This window comes from Gorilla gorilla, chromosome 4 (genome assembly GCF_029281585.2).
Source record: "Gorilla gorilla gorilla isolate KB3781 chromosome 4, NHGRI_mGorGor1-v2.1_pri, whole genome shotgun sequence".
Classification (NCBI taxonomy): Eukaryota; Metazoa; Chordata; class Mammalia; order Primates; family Hominidae; genus Gorilla; species Gorilla gorilla.
The window spans coordinates 48,895,150-48,908,945 of record NC_073228.2 but is presented as its reverse complement, the minus strand read 5'-3'; the positions used below and the strand labels follow the sequence as shown (position 1 = coordinate 48,908,945).

General features: G+C 48.6%; 1 long non-coding RNA gene and 1 pseudogene across 1 annotated transcript; one reads left to right on the top strand and one right to left on the bottom strand.

Moving 5' to 3' along the window:
- Window positions 1–284: 284 nt before the first annotated feature.
- On the bottom strand, window positions 285–486 carry LOC129534003 (uncharacterized; annotated as a pseudogene).
- Window positions 487–824: 338 nt separating this feature from the next.
- Window positions 825–6,293, top strand: LOC109026803 (uncharacterized). The gene is made up of 2 exons (XR_010133805.1): window positions 825–1,392; window positions 4,977–6,293. It is a non-coding gene; the product is annotated as an uncharacterized lncRNA (long non-coding RNA).
- Window positions 6,294–13,796: the final 7,503 nt, after the last annotated feature.

Here is a 13,796-nt window from a genome sequence, read left to right as displayed (position 1 = left end):
ACCACCCTGCTTTCTTCACGTTTTAACTGTCTGGAGTCCCGAAATTAGCAATGCACCTCCTTGGCATATCAGGATGCCAAAAAGCACCCTTGTCCCCAGTTTCAGTACTCAGCGGCTTACTTTCCCAGTACGCACTCGCTTATTCTCAATCCGGTTTAAAGCAAAGAAGCAATACCACCCACCAATATTTTCCTTATACAATACTAAAACACACAACACCATATAACAAAACCAAGGTGAACATAAATAAACCTGTTCTTTATAACAGGTGTTTTAGACCCCCAAAGGGGCGCGCCGTTCCTGGAAGCACCGCAATGCCAAATCGACACGTGAAACGAAAAATGCAAGTTACTACTCCATTTCCCTCTTCCCAAAAAAACACACTTAACATGTTGTTTTCACATAGGCCATATACTAGATACCAAACTCGTAAGAACTAAGAACACATACTACACTTCATCTCTAGCCAAAAGGTCGAAAAACAATAACAACACGTCTTTTCTTTCGGCCACAGCACCCCTTCTCCCACTCATCCTAAGCTCACGGTAAGAAAAATGATCCTCAAGTAAAGAAGCACTCTCTTCCCTAAGTTCACACGGCGTTCCTTGTTACAATTTGTAACATTGCATAAGTAATGCTGTTACAAGTTTGGGGGGATATTCCCTTTCTCTTTTTGTTCCCATAGCTCCCGAGCGAAACAGCCATTTTAAATTTGCATACCCCGCCCCACAGGCGCCGAGCTCCGTCCTCCCCGCAGGCTGGCCCTATTACCACCATCTAACATCATCTTGCTGGACTTGCTTTATGTATTTATTTAAGACCGATTCTCGCACTGTTGCCGGGGCTGGAGTGGAGTGCCGCCATCTCGGCTCTTGCAACCTCCGCTTCCCGGGTTCACGCAATTCTCCTGCCTCAGCCTCCCGAGTAGCTGGGATTACAGGCGTACACCAGCACATCAGGCTAAATTTTTGTATTTTTAGTAGAGACGGGGTTTCACTATGTTGGCCAGACTGGTCTGGAACTCCTGACCTCGTGATCCGCCCGCCTTGGCCTCCCAAAGTGCTGGGATTACAGGCGTGAGCCACCGTGCCCGGTCTGGACTTACTTTATTATATGTTATAGACATGTAATTACATATTTTGTATAGTTGACTACACAGAAACAGGCACTTAGGTCTCCGTTCCTCTAGCCATTTCTCAACCGTCTCGACCGGCGAGTTTTCGTTGAGGCGAGGGAGCGCTCGCTCCCACAGGTTCGAGGGCGGGGCGGAGCCTTGGGAAACGGGCCCTGGTAATCTCTGCTCAGTGAGTGGCGCTGCGAAGCTGCTTCTGCCCGGGAAGGAGGAGAGGGGCCTGGAACCGCCGAGGGAACCACCAGTTCCGACGCCCTGGGGTGGGCCCGGAGGACCGAGTGGCTGGGGCGGCACGGGGCGGGGGGCTGGGCGGGAGGAGCGGGGGTCCGGGAGGTGACCCAGGAGGGCGTCGGATCGGGCTGGGCCTCGTGGGCTCCCTGCCCCCGGAGGGGGCGCGCAGAGGGAGGGCGGTAGCACAGTGAGCGCGACCACTACTTCCCTGTGAACGCGAGAGCTCACACAAGCCACAGGGGGCCAGAGCCGAGAAACCGGAAGACCGGCGAGGAGACCATAGCACACTCCCAGGAAAGAGAGCGCGAGGGCTTGGGCCAGGATGGGGGCAGTGCGGGGGCTGAGGAGTGGCCAGATTCTGGGTGTACTTTGAAAGCAGAGCTGATGGCCTTTGCGGACAGTTGGGATGAGGGGTGAGAGAAAGGAGTGGAGGGTGACTCCAAGGGTTTGGCCAGAGCGACTGCCATATTCAGCCTGGGCGACAAAAGCGAAACTACGTCTCAAAAAAAAAAAAAAAAAAGTCTGCCAGGCGCAGTGGCTCACGCCTGTAATTTCAGCACTTTGGGAAGCCGAGGCGAGCGGATCATTTGAGGTCAGGAGTTCAAGACCAGCCTGACCAATGTGGTGAAACCCTATCGCTACTAAAAATACAAAAATTACTCTGGTGTGGTGGCAGGGGCCTGTAATCCCAGCTACTTGGGAGGCTAAGGCAGGAGAATCTCTTGAACCCGGGAGGCAGAGGTTGCAGTGAGCTAAGATAGCACCACTCTGCACTCCAGCCTGGGGAACAGAGTGAGACTCTGTCTCAAAAAAAAAAAAAAGGTCGACAACACATAAGGCTGAAGGAGACATAAAGAGACCTGACAACCAAAAGTGACAAGTGATCCTGGGCCAGAAAAACCTAAAGGACTTTATTGGCACAATTGGTGAAATCTGAACTCGGACTGTAGATCCAGTATGGAATTAATGTGAAACTTCCAGAAGGCCTTTGTTCTTAGGAAACACACAGAAGTATTTGTGGACTGGGGGGTGAAGGGACATCCTGTGTGCAAATTACTTACCAATGGTTCAGGAAAAAAATGTATATAGGTGTCTTCTTATGAGTGTGTGTTGTGTAAGAGAGAGTGAGACAGAGAAAGAGTGAGAGAGAAAATTATAAAGTAAATGTGGCCATCAAGGGGAGAGAGAGGGAGTGAAGGAGGGAGGGAGAGACAACAGAGAGAGAAAAGAAAGAGCACGAACTTGGGAGTTAAGAAGTGTGCCACTGAACCCCAGACTTCTCGCTTTACCAACTGTGTACCTTGCGGGGATGGGGAAGAGGGTAGAGAAGTTCTCCATGTAAGTCTTTTAACTTTTCTGCAAGTCCGAAGTTATTCAAAGATTAAAATAATTGAGGCTGGGCACAGCAGCTCATGCCCATCATCCCAGTACTTTGAGAGGCTGAGGCGGGCAGATCACCTGAGGTCAGGAGCTCAAGACCACCCTGGCCAACGTGGTGAAACCCCATCTCTACTAAAAATACAAAAATTAGCCAGGTGTGGTGGTGCATGGCTGTAATCCCAGCTACTAAGGAGGCTGAGGCAGGAGAGTCGCTTGAACCTGGGAGGCAGAGGTGGCAGTGAGCCGAGATGGTATCACTGCACTCTAGCTTGGACAACAGAGGGAGACTCTGTCTCAAAAAAATAAATAGGCCGGGCGTGGTGGCTCACACCTCTAATCCCAGCACTTTGAGAGATGGAGGTGGGCAGATCGCTTGAGGTCAGGAGTTTGAGACCAGCCTGGCTACCATGGTGAAACCCCATCTCAATTACAAATACAAAAATTAGCCCAGAGAGGTGGTGGGCGCCTGTAATCCCAGCTACTCAGGTGGTTGAGGCAGGAGAATTGCTTTAACGCAAGAGGTAGGGGTTCCAGTTAGCCGAGATTATGCCACTGCACTCCAGCCTGGGTGACAGAGTGAGACTCCATCTCAAATAAATAAATAAATAAAATAAAATAAAATAAAAAATAGAGAGGGGGAGAGAGAGAGAATGACAGGGACAAATATAGACAAGTGTTTGGAGGAGTTTTCCTGTTAAAAGAAGGGAAATGAGATGGTAACTATAGAGTGAAGTGGGGTCAAGGTAGGGTTTATTTTATTTACTTATTTTTAGGGTTTGTTTTAAAGTGGAAACAATAACAGCACTTTTACATGCTGGAGGTGGGCAGGGGGTGGGGGCTGGAAGAGAATACAACCCAGAGAATATGAAGGATGCAGGAGAGAGAGAGGGAGAGTTGCCAGAGGTAAGGAGGGATGGATGGGTTCCTGTGCCCAAGTGGCAGGTGGGCCTTTGCCAGGAGCACGGATGGCTCATCCACAGCACCAGAGGGGAAGGTAGAGGTGGTGGTTACACGTGGAGGAGGTGGGTGGATGTGTCCTGGGAACTCATGGAAGTTTCCTCTGATTGTTTCTATTCCCCTGGGGACATAGAAAGCAAGGTAGTCAGCTGAGGTTCTTTGGAGGTTGAAGAAGAAAGTGAGAATCAGCTGTCTGGAAAATGTAAGAGCTATACATTAGGGAAAGAGGATGATTTCACTTCTCAACACTAAGAGGCTCACCTGAGTCAGTGATTGCAAAGTTAACCCCCACTATACCACCAGGGTCCCTTGGACCCAAAGTTATAGCTGACTAACCCATTCTTCTTCCCACCCCGAGCCCCCATTCATTTCCGTTTCTTTTTGGAGCAATTCTAGATGTACATACTGATATTTCATGACCTTTGTTCTTTTACAGGTCTTCCAATGAAATAAATAAGTTTCTTTCTTCCCCCCCTCTCCCCCCCCCTTTTTTTTTTTGAGATGGAGTCTCACTCTGTTGCTCAGGCTGAAATGCAGTGGCACGATCTTGACTCACTGCAGCCTCTGCCTCCAGGGTTCAAGCGATTCTCCCACCTCAGCCTCCCAAGTGGCTGGGATTACAGGCATGCACCGCCATGCCCGGCTAATTTTTGTGGTTTTAAGGTGGGAAATTAAAGAAAAATAAAATTAAAAAGAAAGAGAAATAAATTTTCGTGTATTAGGCCGACTTGTCCCAGAGGCAGCAACAGGCACAGCCCAGACCCAGGAAGAGTCTTGATAATATTATCTAATGTGCTCTGGAGACTCTCTCAGCAATCCCTCAACATAAGGAGAAGAAAAACAAATTTTCCTTTGTTTTATGGAATGAGTTTATAGATTCCTGTTCTCTGTAACTGTAGGGTCCAGCCCTACTGGGCCTTGCGGGTTGTTCTCTTCGTGTGCAGAGACGAGAGACGGTAGAAAAATAAGACACGAGACTAAGAGATAGTAGGAAAGACAGCTGGGCCCAGGGGGCCACTACCATCAATGCACGGAGTCCAGTAGTGGCCCTGAATGCCTGGACGTGCTGCTATTTATTGTATACAAGGCAAGGGGGCAGGGTAAGGAGAGTGAGTCATCCCAAGTGATTGATAAGGTCAAGCAAATCACATGGGGGTCTTCTTTGTGGTAGCCGAAGCAGAGAGAGGACCGCATATGTCAGCATTTTTTCTATGCACTTATCAGAGAGATCAAAGACTTTAATACTTTCACTAATTCTGCTACTGCTATCTTCTAGGAACTTAAAAGAGGAACCAGGTGTACAGGCAGAACATGAAAGTGGAAAGGAGCGTGACCACTGAAGCACAGCACCACAGGGAGGGGTTTAGTCCTCCGGATGACTTCGAGCAGGCCTGGATAATGTCAGACCTCCCACTAGAGCTGGTGGAGCAGAGTGTTCTCTAACTCCCCCAAATGAAAGGGAAACTCCCTTTCCCGGTCCACTAAATAACGGTTGCCTTCCCAAGCACTGGTGCTACCGCAAGACTAAGGTCTGCTAACTAACGGGTGCCTTCCCAGGCACTGGCGCTACTGCAAGACCAAGGTCTGCTAAGTAACGGGTGCCTTCCCAGGCACTGGTTCTACCGCTAGACCAAGGCGTCCTCAAGCAGCCTTTATCAGGATGTGACAGAGGACTTTCACTCTTATCTTCTGCTCACTTCTCACAATGTCCCTTCAGCTCTTGACTCTGAATTGGCTGGTCTTTCCTCGGTTATAATAATAATACAGAGATTAATACTAAAAACTAATGATTGATAATATCCATATATAATCATCTCTATATCCTATTTCTTTTTTTTTTTTTTTGACATGGAGTTTCACTCTGTCGCCCAGGCTGGAGTGCAGTGGCGTGATCTCAGCTCACTGCAAGCTCCACCTCCTGGATTCATACCATTCTCTCGCCTCAGCCTCCTGAGTAGCTGGGACTACAGGCGCCTGCCACCATGCCTAGCTAATTTTTTGTTTTTGTATTTTTAGTAGAGACAGGGTTTCACCCTGTTAGCCAGGATGGTCTCAATCTCCTGACCTCGTGATCCGCCCACCTTGGCCTCCCAAGGTGCTGGGAGCCACCGCATCCAGCTCTATATCCTATTTCTAATATAACTTTTCTTATTCTAACTATTTTCTTTACTATATTAGAACAGGTTGTGCCCTCAGTCTCTTGCCTCAGCACCTGAGTAGGTTTCCGCCTACATGTAACCAGTGACTTCAAATATTCTGTTTTATCTAAGAAGTACAACGAAGGTCATGAGAAGCCTGAGTAGGCCTAAACTACAGCTGCCTGGGCACCATAGTGAAGGTTATAGGATAAGCCCATGCCCAGACAAACCTAGATAACGGACATCTGGGTTGCTTGGCAACAGTCATGTGCAATCCTGTCTTTGTCCTGCCTCTGTATCGCTGCTTTTCACACCACTGTAAGCTTGCTTCAAGCTAGCCCACCACCTTCTGTGAAGTATGTATAAAAGTCAGATGCTGTCTTTGTTCCGGGCCCAGTCTTTTGGACGTTGAGTCAGCTGGGCCTGAGTGCACTCAATAAAGATTCTCGTTTCAACCTGAGGTCTCTCTCGTCCTCCTGAATCCTGCAACATTTCCAGTAGAGACAGGATTTCACCATGTTGGCCAGACTGGCCTCAAACGCCTGACATCAAGTGATCTGCCCACCTCTACCTCCCAAAGTGCTGGGATTACATGCGTGAGCCACCATGCTCTACCGTTTTCTTCCCTTTTTAAACAGAATAAAACTCATTATGTCTTGCAATGACCGTATAGATCTATTGGTAGGCCCTCTTATAACCTGTCAGCACCATCCAGCCAAAGGCCACCAGGAACACACCTGTCATGACATGAGTTAGCTTTGAGGGAGAACGTTTTGCATGCCATGGGGAACTGTGGGGCAAATAAGTAAGAGGGTGTCAGGGATGGTTTATTATAGGATTTGGGCACGTGTTAGGTGGCTTGAGGAGTCCTTTCTCTGGGATGCTCTCAGGAAGTGGGGGTAATTCTATGATTGAGGATCTTAACAAATTTCACCAAGAAGGAGGGAAGAGTAGAGGAAGGCCAAAGCCGTAACTGGCTAAAGTAGCAGCAGTTGATCCTATTAGCCAGGACATGGGGTATGGCCTGGCTGTGAATCCCAGACCCACTTCTGGTTCTGCTTTTCTCTTTCCCAAAATCCAAGACATATTGTGGGATCTTAGCGGTCTTACTTCTTCTGCATCTTGAAATGATTTGCTATTTCATCATCCTGGGAAATCTTCTGTACTTAATTCATTGATTCCCAAAAATGACTTAAGAGTCTTCAAGAGGCCAGGCACCGTGGCTTATGCCTTAATCCCAGCACTTTGGGAGGCCGAGGCGGGCGGATCATGAGGTCAGGAGTTTGAGACCAGCCTGGCCAACATAGTGAAACTGTGTCTCTACTAAAAATACAAAAATTAGCCGGGCATGGTGGTGCATGCCTATAATCCCAGCTACTCAGGAGGCTGAGGCAGGAGAATCGCTTGAACCTGAGAGGCGGAGGTTGCAGTGAGAGGATTGTGCCACTGCACTGCAGCGTGGGTGACAGATTGAGACTCTCTCAAAAAAAAAAAAAAAAAAAAAAGGTGTAAGAATTAAAGAGGAAAGAAACATGAAAGGGGATGGACAGTGGGGGAGTGGAGTAACATGTACCACAGAGTAACAGAGGGAGGGGTGGTAGAAGGTGATTGGAGAGTGTGACCCTGGAAGTGGATGGTGGATGGCATTATGGCATCAGCAATGACAAGATCTAGACTTAGATCAGGGAAGTGAGTGGCTGGGGTAGGTAAGGCCTAGGTCAAGGAACTGGGGAACTGGGTGTCAATTGGTGACAGGAGTTATGTTGGAAAGTGAGCCAGGAGCTAAAACCTTCAAGGAATAAGTAAGTGTTGGCATGAGAGTGACTGGCCACCAGGACGGATGACAGCAATAAAGGGAGGTAGTAGGCGGTATGGGTACAAGGCACAATGGAATGAGGGGTGGGGAGAACCAATAGAGAAAGGAAAGCAATCAATGTCCTTAGTGGAGGATAAAGCGAAAGAAGAAAGGAGGCTGGGAATAGGGAGGACAGCAGGAAAATGAGCAAGGTTTCAGGAATCAGACACGGGATAAGAGATGAAGCTTCTTGTGCCTGACCCACACAGAGCAGAAATGCAGAACTTCAGGGTCATTCTACAGTGAGTGGCAGATACATGGAAGACAGCTGCATGAGTGAGTGCATCTTTGCACTCACTACCTGGGGGATGTCACCTCTGTCCAAGTATAATGCCCAAGGGGTTCGCCTTGCCTGCTGCCTAAACAGAGCTGATTCATCAGAACAGGGGAATTGCAATAGAGAAAGAGTAATTTGGCTGGACGCAGTGGCTCACACCTGTAATCCCAGCACTTTGCGAGGCCAAGGCAGGTGAATCACCTAAGGTCAGGAGTTTGAGACCAACCTGGCCAACACAGTGAAACCCTGTCTCTACTAAAAATACCAAAAATTAGCCAGGCGTGGTGGCACGTGCCTATAATCCCAGCTATTGGGGAGGCTGAGGCAGGAGAATCGCTTGAACGTGAGAGGCGGAGGATGCGGTGAGCCAAGATCCTGCCATTGCACTCCAGCCTGGGCAACGAAAGTGAAACTCCATCTCAAAAAAGAAAGAGTAATCCACGCAGGGCTGGCTGTGTGGGAGACCGGAGTTTTATTATTACTCAAATCAGTCTACCCGAGCATTTGGGGAGCAGACTTTTTAAGGACAACTTGGTGGGTAGGGGGAAGCCAGTGAGCCCAGGAGTGCTGATTGCTCAGGGATGAAATCGTAGGGAGTTGAAGCTGTCTCCTTGTGCTGATTAAGTTCCTGGGTGGGGACCACAAGATCACATGAGCCAGTTAATCAGTCTGGGTGGTGCCAGCTGATCCATCAAGTACAGGGTCTGCAAAATATCTCAAGCACTGATCTTAGGAGCAGTTTAGGGAGGGTCAGAATCTTGTAGCCTCCAGCTGCATGACTCCTAAAGCATAATTTCTAAACTTTTTTTTTTTTTTTTTTTTTTGAGACAGAGTCTCACTCTGTCGCCCAAGCTGGAGTGCAGTGGCAAGATCCTGGCTCACTGCAACCTCCACGCCGCCTCCCAGGTTCAAGCGATCCTCCCACCTCAGCTTCCCAAGTAGCTGGCAGTATAGGCATATGCCACCATACCCGGCTAATTTTTGTATTCTTTAGTAGAGATGGGGTTTCACCACGTTGGCCAGGCTGGTCTTGAACTCCTGACCTCAGGTGATCTACCTGCCGTGGCCTCCCAAAGTGCTGGGATTACAGGGGTGAGCCACGAGGCCCAGCCCATAATTTCTAATCTCGTGGCTAATGTTAGTCCTCCAAAGGCAACCTAGTCCCCAGGCAAGAAGGAAGTCTGCCTTGGGAAAGGGCTGTTAACATCTTTGTTTTAAACTATAAAATAAAATATAAACTAAGCTTCTCCCAAAGTTAGTTCAGGCTATGCTCAGGAATGAATAAGGACAATTTGGAGGTTAGAAGCAAGATTGGGTCGGTTAAGTTAGATCTCTTTCACTGTCTCAGTCATAATTTTGCAAAAGCGGTTTCACAAACAGTCAATACCAGGAGCCTCTGAAGACCACCATAGCAGTCCTCAGTGCCAGGCAAATCCACTAAAATAGAAACACCAGGCTTTGCCAAGAAGGGAAAACAAAAAGAAAAACAAAACAACTTTATCGCACATTTCAATAGAATTTCAGGGACAGGCTGGGTGTGGTGGCTCACAACTGTAATCCCAGCGATTTGGGAGGCCCAGGTGGGTAGATCACTTTGAGGCCAGGAGATCAAGACCAGCCTGGCCAATATGTCGAAACCCATCTCTACTATAAATACAAAAAATTAGCCAGACATGGTGGCACGCACCTGTGATCCTAGATACTCCAGAGGCTGAGGCACAAGAATCACTTGAACCTGGGAGGCAGAGGTTGCAGTGAGTTGAGATTGCATCACTGCACTCCAGCCTGGGTGAGAGACAGAGACTCAAATTTCCATGGACAGGCATTCACGTTCAGGAGAAGGGGGGTCTGGGCACTGGAGTTGGAGGAAAGAGCCTCAGTAAAGGTACAGAAACGTTAAGCACAGGGCAATCAGAAAATGAGGGGACCGGTTCGTACATCTACGACCCATCCAGCCACCTGGGAAGGTAGGATCTGGGCCTTAGCCTGTCCCAGAGAATGCAGGCTCCACGTGGGCTCCTTCCTACTGTAATTGCCCCCATTACACCCACATCCATCCCCTCACAGACTGGTTCACGTGCCAGACTCAGCCAGCGGGTGGAGCTTCTCCCGGGAAGCCACACCTCCACCTCCCCAACACGAAGCACCCCAGCCTCGCTCTGACAGGCTCTTCCTTACATCATGGCAGTTTTTCATCAGGGAACCACTGTCTCCACAAGCCAAATGCTGTTGTAGGCCAATCAGACTCTGAAATCCATGCACCTTTGTTAGCAGGTCATCGTGGGGGATGCACCCATGGAAGGTGGCCTTCCACCCCCGTCCTATAAAAAGAAGGCTACTTCAGCAAATAGAATAAAGAGTCTGACAATGCCTTTTTTTTTTTTTTTTTTTTTAACTTTCTTGTTATGGACCAACCAGTAACCATGATCATGACCATATTTGAGAATCAGGGCTCTTTGCAGCTGGGGCAATACTTCTGGATCGGGAGCAACTTATCATGGAGGACCTGGTATTAGAGGACACTTTGACAACATAGAATAATACAGGCAAGTACGATCAAGGCATTAAAAGTCCTCACATCAAGATGGACATGGCCTTCTCCCAGTCCATTCCACATACAGCATTTATTTGGCCGGCACTACTGTGTGTTTCTTCAAGAATGCATTTTCTCCTAATCATTCCATTTCAAACAGAGCCACGGCTTTAAATGCTTAGGTTAGTTTCAAAAGAGGTGAGTCCCTTTCAGCATCTCATGGGGCATACTGTATCTCCTTTCTTTCTTTCTGTTTTATTTTATTTTATTTTATTTTTTGAGACAGAGTTTCACTCTCGTTGCCCAGGCTGGAGTGCAATGGGGCAATCTCGGCTCACCGCAACCTCCGCCTCCTGAGTTCAAGCGATTCTCCTGCCTCAGCCTCCTGAGTAGCTGGGATTACAGGCATGTGCCACAATGCCTGGCTAATTTTGTATTTTTAGTAGAGACAGGGTTTCTCCATTTTGGTCAGGCTGGTCTCAAACTCCTGACCTCAGGTGATCCACCTGCTTCAGCCTCCCAAGGTGCTGGGATTACAGGCGTGAGCCACCGCACCCGGCCTGTATCTCCTTTCAAAAAGACCTGCTGTCCTTGTCCACTTTGGGAAGCCAAGGAGGGCGGATCACCTGAGGACAGGAGTTCTAGGCCAGCCTGGCCAACATGGTGAAACACTGTCTCTACTAAAAATACAAAAATTAGTTTACAATGAGCTGATGGACCCACCCGGGGTCAAGACAGTGACCAAGCGAAATGGCCGTGGGCGTCACGAGGTGTCTGCGGAAGGAAGTTGGAGGAGAGTGGTCCGAGCTCTTTTGGGGAAAGCCCTTACTGTGAAGAGCGGAGCTTCAGCGGTCTGGCTGGGTCGGAGGCGAAAGCGGAGCCCATGAGCCCCCTGTCCCCCACTGTGGGTGGTACTTCCCGGGGCCGCAGAGAGAAGTCCGACTGCGACTGCGAGATCGCGCCCTGAGGGGGCTGCCGCCCTGGGAGTCACAGCCCCGCCCCTCTCCCTGCCCTGTCGGTGGGGACTGGGGACAAACTACTTAACCTCTGGACTCTCAGTTTCCCCAGCTGGGAAGTGGAAACACCACTGCCTTCCTCGTGGGGTGGAGGGAGCAGAAACGGAGCCGAGGGCGCGACCGCGGCTCAGTAGTCTGGAATGTGGGTCCCAGTATCCGACTAGCTTCCCCCGAAGGGGTCTTGGCTGTGATACCGAAGCACCTGAGCAACTGCGTTGCCTGTCGACAATACAATAGGAAGCATTTACTGTTTGGCCTAGGCTGTGTGCTAAGTGCTCTCCTCATTATAAACTCGCAAAGGTTACCTACAGAAGGAAACCTTGAGATGGAGGTTAAGCAGCTTAGGCAACAGAGCAAGACCCAGTTTCTACCAAAAAAAAATTTTTTTTTTAATTAATTTTTTTTTTTTTTTTGAAACGGAGACTAGCTCTGTTGCCAAGGCTGGAGTGCTGGAGTGCAATGGCACAATCTTGGCGCACTGCAACCTCCACCTCCAAGGTTCGGGGTAGTCTCCTGCCTCAGCCCCCCGAGTAGCTGGGATTAGATCTTTTAGCAAGTTGGGCAGATGACTCATGCCTGTAATCCCAGCACTTTGGGAGGCCGAGGCAGGTGGATCACCTGAGATCGGGAGTTCGAGACCAGCCTGACACCAACATGGAGAAACCTCGTCTCTACTAAAAATACAAAATTAGCCAGGTGTGGTGGCGCATGCCTATAATCCCAGCTACTAGGGAGGCTGAGGCAGGAGAATCGCTTGAACACCCCTTCTCTGGTCTCATGGAAAAATGGTTTGGAAATGGAAGGGACTCATGACCTCAATCTTTACCTCCCTTGCAATTATTACCGGTGTACTCATTCTTGTAGGTTGTGTCATACCTTGCATTTGTGGATTTGTGCAAAGGCTTATAGAAACAGCTCTTACCAAACCCCTCTCCATTCTCCCCCACCCTACTCAGATAAACTCCTACTTCTAGACAACCAAGAAGAGCAACAAAGCCAAAATATATTAGAGGAATTTGAAGAGGAAAAACTATAAAGTCAAGAGGGGGAAAATTGCCAGAAACAGTAAGTTCCTCTTCAAAGCTTCCTTGGTCTTTCTTGCTCTATACACAGCCCTTCCTGCTTAATCAGGAACAAGCACTTGTTTCTCTGTTTAATGGGTAACTAGCAAACCTCCTACTTGGTAAACAACCCTTCCCGCCTAGTTGGTAATGGACAGCCTCTCCCTTCCTGCCTAATTGGCCTTATTCAATTTCAAGCACTAGTCAATTGGGTCAGCTTAGACTGTGCTGTCCAACTCCAGCAAATGGGGAAAGGACACAGAAACAGAAACTGTGTTAGGGATAAAAACCCCTGCTCTACCCCGCTTGGTGTGCTCTTGGGATCAGTCAGACGCAAGCTGTACCCTTCTGCAGAAGTAAATGTGCCTTGCTGAGAACTTCTTTGTTTAAGTGGTGGTTTTTCTTTGCAGCACCGAACACTTGTTTCTGACACCTGGGGGGCAGAGGTTGTGGTGAGCCGGGATCTTGCCATCGCCCTCCAGCCTGGCACCATGGCTCACATGGGAGGCTGAGACAGGCAGATCACTTGAGCACAGAAGTTCGAGATCGGTCTGGGCAACATTGGCAAAACCCTGTCTCTACAAAAAATACAAAAACTAGCTGGGCATGGTGGTGCAGGCTTGTCATCCCAGCTACTTGTGAGGCTGAGGTGGGAGGATAACTTGAGTCCAGTAGGCAGAGGTTACAGTGAGCTGGGATCATGCCATTGCATTCCAGCCTGGGTGACAGAGCCAGACTCTGTCTCAAAAAAGAAAAAGAAGAAAAAGTGGTGGAATCTCTTACACCAGTAAGGGGGTGTACCTTTCTGCATGCTTAAGATCTTCTATTTTCTTTTCTATGAGCTGACTGCTCAGATCCTTTCCCCATTGGCCTTTTTGAATTGTTGATCCTTTGTATTTGCATCCCTAACCTACTTGTTCTAGTCTATGATTTCAGTTACACATCCAACTTTTGTTTTTTTAAGATGGCTAACCAGTTGCCTCAGCATCATATATGGAGCAGCCCACCTTTTCATCAGTCTGAGATGCCACTTTTATCATATAATAAAGGCCTCATATATACTTAGGTCTATTTCTGAAACTTTCTTTTAAACGAAAGAGCCTTCTGGTATCATGGCTGTTCTTTAAACTTTTGATTGATTGTGTACCTACCTTTGTATACCTACCTTTGTGTACCTGTGAACGTGGCCTTGTCCGTGTGGTTAGCAAGGAGCATG